The sequence below is a fragment of the Rhinichthys klamathensis genome, unplaced genomic scaffold, assembly GCF_029890125.1.
Source record: "Rhinichthys klamathensis goyatoka isolate OS25496 unplaced genomic scaffold, OSU_Roscu_1.1 h1tg000566l_1, whole genome shotgun sequence".
In the NCBI taxonomy this organism is placed as follows: Eukaryota; Metazoa; Chordata; class Actinopteri; order Cypriniformes; family Leuciscidae; genus Rhinichthys; species Rhinichthys klamathensis.
In genome coordinates this window covers 719,946-728,429 of record NW_026607032.1, presented here as the reverse complement: position 1 = coordinate 728,429, position 8,484 = coordinate 719,946, and positions in this window count along the sequence as shown.

Genomic DNA, 8,484 nt, shown 5'->3' with positions numbered 1-8,484 from the left:
TATTTTTAAACACACTGCAGCTACTCAAGCTATTTTATTTTGCCGTCCAAAATAAAATTATTTACAAATATAATGTGTGAATTGCTTGTGTATTGATTGTGCTAAATTTTCACAATCAGCGCTTCAATCTTTCAATCTTTATTCATGTTCAAGTAACCTGTCCGTTTCGTCAAAGCAAGTGCGATTTTCTGATCTCTTAATGGAGCTGCTACCTCCCTGATCTGCAAGAAGAAAATTGCAGTTTTCAAAGAATGCGATCTCAGGCATCATTACTCCACTCAGCATGCGGTGCAGTCTGTTAGGTATGAGTCTGAGATGAGCTGCTCAACTCCAAAAAGATCTAACCATGCATCATTAATTGTATATAGTTAAAATCCATAGTTGTAAAACCCTGTTGCCCGGTTCACAGACAAGGCTTAAGCTAGTCCCAAAATAAAGTGTATGTTTGAACTGTCTTAACTGAAATCAACTTGCACTGACATACCTTGAAATGTGTCAGTGCCATTCTGCCCTACAAAGGCAAAAGGCAGTAACTTCCATTTTTGGGACATTCAAGACATCATGTGGATAAGTATCTTGAGTCAAATCCGTTGTTTTTTCGAGAAAATAATGGGTTGTCTTAACAGTAACTTCTAAAAGCACAGGAGAAACCAAAGCAGAACACCGAAACACCAGTTACCCTTTGCCTTTTTTTGTGTAGGAGCAAAAAAAAAAAATTCAGCTTTGCGAATTGAGTTTGGATACTCTGCTATCTTTAGCTTTTGTTTTTGTTTTGTTTAGAAGTAACTATCCTGGAGTTATGGTATTCTGCCTTTGATTTACTGTCCATTAACAGGGAACTACACTGCGACCAAAATGGTCGCATATGCGACCTTTTGAAATGCCATTGCGACCCTAATTTTTAATGGGTCGCAAATGTATCACTGACTATTTTTGTACCTACCTTATGTTTTAGGCAATATGCTATGATTTACTATGAGCATTTATTAAAACAGAAATGTGTAGCCTATTTTAAGTATACGTTTTTATAACGTGCTCTGAGCATTCAACACATCAAGTTGGCTTCAGCCCCGCGCGAGAGAGAGAGAGGCGCAGGCGCGATCGAACTGTGTGTGAGAGAGAGAGAGGCGCAGGCACAGGCGCAGGCACGGACACCGGAACAGACATCGGCACGGACACCGGCACTGACGTTGTCGTGTGACCGCCGGACTTGGACTTGGGACCACTGGACTTGGAAGTGGGACTTTCTTTGGGAGTCTCTGGCGTGGCGGCCATAACATGACGAGACTCTGGTGTAGCGACCATTATGTGAGAGGACTCTGGCATGATGGGTACTGAAGGACTGCAGGGTTCCTCAATTGCTTCTCCCACAAAATGGATTTTTCCCCTTGGCAATCCAGAGCGAATGGGTTCATGGAAACAGACACACCCAAAATGTATAAGTATAAATAGCATCTAACTACTTTTTACATTGCAAAGAAAATATTGCTATTTTTATATATAAAAAAAATAATCTATTGCTATTTTCCCTCAGCGTAAATAGAATCAAGTTGCTACTTACACTTACACAAATAGCCGCTGCATTACAAAAAATGTACGCACAAGAAAGAAGAAAGCTGCCTTATGAATAGCAATGGTGGGCCTAAACCATAGACTGTAAAAAAAAAGATGGATGACGCCCCTTCGCTCTCTTCCATTGGTGAGAACTGAAGCCGCCAGTGTCCCGATATGGCGCTGACATCTTGGGACTTGAGTCTATGCAGTATCGATCTCGGGACAAGACCTGCGCAGTAGTGAGCAGGAAGTAAAGCCTCAAAATCAAACCCCGCCCTTTCCCTGCACTTTTTTTAAGTAGCCTATGTCTGCTCCGTTCCTCAGTTCTGCTCCAATTTTTGACGTCTGTTGATTGCAGTACGACAAGAGGCTTATTAAAATAAAGTAAATACAATCTCCTCAGTCTTCCGAAGATCCCCAAAAAAAAAGTCAGAACGGTGCTTCAGTGACAGAGAACCTGTCAATCACAGCTGTCAATCATGACGTTACACCACCATACGGGGTTTATGACCTATACTAGGACCAGCCACCGGGGGGTGATCGAGACGTTTTGGCTTCACTTTTCAGGGCTTGTGCGGCACGCTTGGCCTGGACCAAGGACACACGGACACCGGCACGGACACCAGCACAGACACACGGCTCGGACACCAGTACATTGGACACTCGCACGGGCATCGACACGATCACGGACACCGGCACGGACACACAGACACCAACACGAACACAAGCACGTTCACCGGCATGGACATCGGCACCGTTACGGACACCGGCACGGACACCAACACGAAATCCGGCAAGGACATTGACATGGACACCGGCACGGATATTGGACATCGGCATGGACATTGGACACCTGCACAGACATCGGCACGGACATCGGGACGATCACGGACGTGGAAAATATTGCTATTTTTATATAGTGGATATATAATCTACGCACAACGGCACGGACATTGGACCCCGGCACGGACATCGGAACGGACACCGGCACAATCACGGACACCGGCACAGACACGAACACCGGCATGGACACCGGCACGGATACGGACACACCGGCACGGTCACGGACACCAACATGAACACAGGCACGGACATGGACACAGTTCAAGTTCCACTTTATTTATCCTTAGAAAAGAAAATTTAGTGTGCAGCAGGATATCTAAAAAACATAGAAAAAAGCACCACCAGATGCCAACAACATTGTAAACAAAACAGGACACACATCAACACATCAATGGAGACACTCCTTCCCCCAAAACCAATGACAGAATCCAATTGAACAGTACACAGGTCAGTATGTCATAATGAACAATGACAGAAATAAATTATTAATAAATAAGCATATATGAAAATTTCATAAGATGTCACTCAAGTGAATTCAGATTCCTAATAGCCACAGGAATAAAAGAATCCCTGGCATGTCTAGTTCTTAACATAGGTAGCTTAAAACGGCGACCTGAGGGGAGCAGATTAAACTCCCCAAAGAGTGGGTGATCAGGGCAATTTCGGTTAGCCTTACCCCGGACCCGTTTATCATATGTTGCAGCTGTGGTAGCTGTACCCCAACCACCTTAGACGCTACATTTACCAGCTTTGTTAGATTACACTTGTTGATCATTGAAAGGCCACTGTACCAAACCACAATACAAAATGTCAAGATTGATCAAGAGTCCTGCACACGATGAATGATTTCATCTTCCTCAAGAAGAAAAGTCTCTGTTGGGCCTTTTTACAGGCAGAATCTGTGTTGCTCTCAAAAGATAATTTGCTGTCAATGATGGTTCCTAAATATTTATATTCATCTACTGTCTCAACATTCATGGTCTGAATAATAGTTTGTGAAACATTGTGCTGTAATCTACGGTAACCAATAATCATATCCTTTGTCTTGGAAACGTTGATAGACAGATAGAAGTTTTCACACCACGCAATGAAATCATCAACTACAGGGCCATGCCCATCCTCAGTATCCAGGGCCATGCCCATACTCAGCATCCTCAGCCCCCCGTAAGGGCTTTTGAGGATAAGATACCATTAACCCTAACACACTGCGACCTGTTCGACAGAAAATCCAGTATCCAGCCAATTAAGTTAGGGTTCAAGTTAAAAAGAGACTGAAGTTTCTCAGCCAACAAGTAGGGCTGAATGGTATTGAATGCTGAAGAGAAGTTGATAAAAAGGAGCCTCGCATGAGTTTTTGAGGATACCAGATGTTGATAAAGGGAATTTAACAATGTAAGTATTGCATCCTTAACACCTCTGCTAGCCCTGTAAGCAAACTGGAGAGGGTCTAACTGTTCCTCCACCTGCTTCAGTAACTCCTGCTTAACCAACTTCTCAAAAGTCTTCATCACCAATGAGGTGAGAGATACAGGTCGAAAGTCCTTTAAGACCTTGGGGTTCTTACACTTACAGTAGCCACAGGAATGATTGTAGAATGTTTCCAAATCTTTGGCACTGTTTGCGTCCTAGTTTTCCTAACCTTAGTTTGTTTAAATAATGATTTGACCATTGATACATCAATATCAAAATCAAGAACAGAACAGAACAACCACTGACCAAATTCTCACTCATGTGACTGATTTTTGCACTAAAATCACTGTTGGAAAATCTCATATAAAAACTATTTAATTCATTTGCTAGCTGCTCATCAGAATCAAAACCATTTAAGGACACAGTGCTAGTGCCTTTGTGAAGACCTGTCATTAGTTTCATGCCATTCCACACAGATCTGAGATCAGACTCACTGAATTTGGACTTAATTTTCCTTTTATACTGAAGTTTAGCCTTTACTATTTCATAGGGCTGGGGTAAACGATTATTAAATTAAATTTAAATATAAAATTAAACGATAAGTCTGTTGATTATTTTATCGATTAGTCGACTAATCTAACGACTAATTGAACGATTCTTTTTTGTAACATGGAAATTGCAGGAGTGCACATTCAATGCACAACAATTTTGATCTGGTTCTTACAGAGTATCTACACTGTAAAATGTTTGGTAGGCTACTCAAATGAGCCCTATCACACTTGGATGTGGTGCTCATTTTAATGTTTTCAGTGCTCATAAAAAACATCTGACTGATTTTTCGGTTTTGTTGACGGGGGTGGGGTTTACATGCGCTTCATAAGGCACACACGCACATTTGCACACACACGCGCAAGGTCTCTCGCTCTCTCCCTCGCTGCGCGCGCTACACGGTTTGGAGCTCGCGAGCTCTAGATTCCGGGAGATTTTAACTAATTTGCGGTCATCAGGGAGCCGCTATCACTATGCGGGAGACTTGGGATGTCAACTCCATTTGACAAAGAGCGCAAATAACGACACCTTTACGTTTGGGACTAAATTAGGACTTTTTCTTTTGTTGGGACTTTTGCATGGCTTTGTTGTGAATTCTGTGAAGAGGTTGCTGTTTCGTGCTCGATTCTGCAATGTTTCGGTCTCCCACGTGTGTGTGGCGAGCTGTACCGCCGGGAACGGTGCAAAAAAATAAATACATAAATAAATAAAGAAGCGTCGACAAAAAAATATGACGTCGACGAATTTTTGACGTCGAAGCGTCGACGTCATCGACGCGCCGCTACAGGCCTACTATTTCAGCTCACACAACCATCCTAATTTCAGCATATGCACTTTTGTCACCACTATTGAAAACAGTCCTCTTTTCCCTTAACAGATGTTTCAGTTCTTTAGATATCCAGGGCTTATTATTGGGATAGGAAACAACTGTCTTAGTTGGGATCACACTGTACACACAGAAAGAGATGTAACTGCATACTGCATCAGTCAGTTAATCAATGCTGTTGGATGAGTCTTGAAAAACGGACCAGTCGGTACAGTAAAACAGCCCTGTAGGGCCAAAGTGCTCTCCTCATTCCACACCTGTACCACACATGCCTGCACGCACAGGTCTGTATGTGGGGAGAAGATGAACCACGTTATGGTCAGAAAATCCTATAGTACCCCTTTTCCACCAAAAAAGAACTGGTTCGGAACTGGTGCTGGTTCAAAGTTGGTTCGGAGTTGGTTCAACTTGCGAACCTTCTCAGAACCTGTTTGTTTTTCCACTGACTAGAGCGCCCAGCGAACGACGTCGTTACGTCACTGTGTACGTCGCCATACGTCTTAGCTAGAAACGCTTGCAAGTAGGCTACAACATTACTTTGGGATTATCTCTAACTCGTGTACAAAGAAGGCTTTAAAAACAATTGAAATATGTAAGTCTTTTAATATTTTCCTTTGATATTTAATCTTTTCTGATTACTTATGTACCCCTGTCTTGTCTTTTTTCCCCCCGTTTATTTGTTCTATATTGTGACTGTTTTCTTCTTTGCTTACATAATGTTTTCAATAAAAAAATTAATTAAAAAAACTAGAAACGCTTGCGCCAACTTCAAGCATAACAATTACAATGGTGGACTACATCGTGTTTCTGCAAATGTTTGTCCTGGCTTTGCGATCCTATATTATGGTCAGAAAAGATATTTAGAACACATTTAAACCCGCCCTCAGCCCCCGACGTAAGCATGACGTGGTAAAAGAACGGTTCTAGTCCAGCAAAGAGTTGGTGCCGCTTTGGAACCAGTTTTCCTGGCCGAGAACCGGTTCTTTGGCTGTTGAAACACAAAGAACTGGTTCGCGCGCAGGCACCGGCTCCGAACCGGCTCTCAAAATGCTTCGGTGGAAAAAGGGCTTAGGAGGACCTGCAACAGACTTATAGGGTCCCTTGATAGAGCAGAGATCCAATAATCTGTTCCCCCGAGTGGGACAGGTGACATACTGGGTGAAACTGCTCAGCGACTTTTTACAGTTGACATGATTAAAATCACCAAGAAAGAAGCACGGGGCATTAGGAGAGATAGATTGTAGTTTTTGAGCTACTGAAAAGATGACATCAGAAGCGGATTTTGTATCTGCTCTGGGGTGGATGTACACTACTGTTTGAAATATTTGGGGGAATTCCCTGGGCAGATAGAATGGTCTAACAGACACCCACAGCAGCTCGATGTCCGGTAAACAAATCCGTTCGTGCACAGTGGTGCCTTTGCACCACTTTGGATTGATGTACAGGCAAACACCCCCGCCGTGACGCTTCCCCGTCACCTCCAGGTCACAGTCCGAACGGATCGGAACCCCATAACTATTAATGTTCACGGTAGAATCCAGGTCAGTGTCAGACAGCCACGTCTCAGTGAAAGCCATCACACAAGCGTCCCGAACTCGCGCAAAGAGGCCACACACGGAAACCAACACGGACACCGGCACGGTCACGGACACCCACACGGGCATGGACACCGGAATGGACAACGGCGCGGACATCGGCACGGTCACGGACACACTGGCATGGACACCGGCACGGTCCGCATGTCACTCTTTAGCTAGCAAGTCAACTCACAAGTGCCTTATGAATGGCAATGAAGGGCCTGGTATGGACATCGGAACGGACACCGGCACGGACATTAGACACCGGCACGGACACCGGCACAGACATCAGCATGGACACCGGCACGGACATTGGACACCGGCACAGACATCGGCACGATCACAGACACCAACACGGACACTGAAAATATTGCTATTTTTATATAGTGGAAATAGAATCTATTGCTATTTTGCCACAGACACAGGCAAGGACACCGGCATGGTCACGGACATGGACACGGACATTGACACGGACACCGGAACGGACAACGGCACAGACAACGGCACAGACACCGGCACAATCACGGACACCAACACGAACACAGGCACGATCACGGACACCTGTACAGCCAGGGACACCAACACGAACACAGGCAAGGACACCGGCTTGGACATCGGCACAGTTACGGACACAGTTACAGACACCGGCACGGACACCAACACAAAATCCGGCACGGACACCGGCACGGTCACCGACATCGTCATGGACACCGGCACGGACACAGACACGGGCAAGGACACCGGCACAGAAACCAACACGGACATTGGACACCGGCACGGACATCGGTACGATCACGGACACCAATGCGGACACCGGAACGGACATGGAAAATATTACTATTTCTATTAATATAATCTATTGCTATTTTCACTCAGTGTAACTTATACTTACACAAATAGCCGCTGCATTAAATAAATGCACGCACAAGAGAGAAGAAAGCTGCCTTATGAATGGGCCAGAATGGCAATGGTGGGCCTGGAACGGACACCGGACACATTTTGGAGGCCTGCCTGAGCAATGCTGCAGTGAATTGGCTGTCTAAGAAACCTACCTGATCTACCTACCTACCAATAGAATTAACTGGCTATCTCCGGTCAACTCCATTCTTATCTTTTTTTCTGGTGTGCAACGCATCTACTTCTTTGGTTTGTCTCTAACTGGCCTACATAACCAAAAAATGGCCCATGTTTGTGGATGATATACACAGGGAACATAAAAGTCAAATAAAGGACAATGAAAATTTCTTCTGGATAAGCCATGTTGTTTTGCAGTACATCTTTCAATGATGGAAAGGTAATTATAATGTATTCCACCACAAGACACTTTTAGGACTCATAATTTGTTTCTTTGTAATTCTTCCTGTTTTGTAATCTCGAGGGATAGTGCTCTGTGGAGAATAAACCAAGCGATTTGACGGGAAGACCCTTTAGGTAACTTGCTGACATGGTGGGTGATAATGAGCTCACTGGCTTTATACCTTTTGTTCCAAATTACTTTTTTTAAAAGCACTCAGACGAAGGAAATAATTGGCTTTTTCTTGTAGCTGTTGATCAATAAAGGAATATAGCTTGCCTTGCCAGTGAGATTCACAATATTTATTTCTGAAAATGTGTGACTCACAGAATTTGTTGGTATTTTTGTTGTTTTTAACCAACAAACTATTAGCGATTGTTCATGTTTTGGTCTGCAGTGTAAATGGAGTTGCATATAGGCTATTCAACATA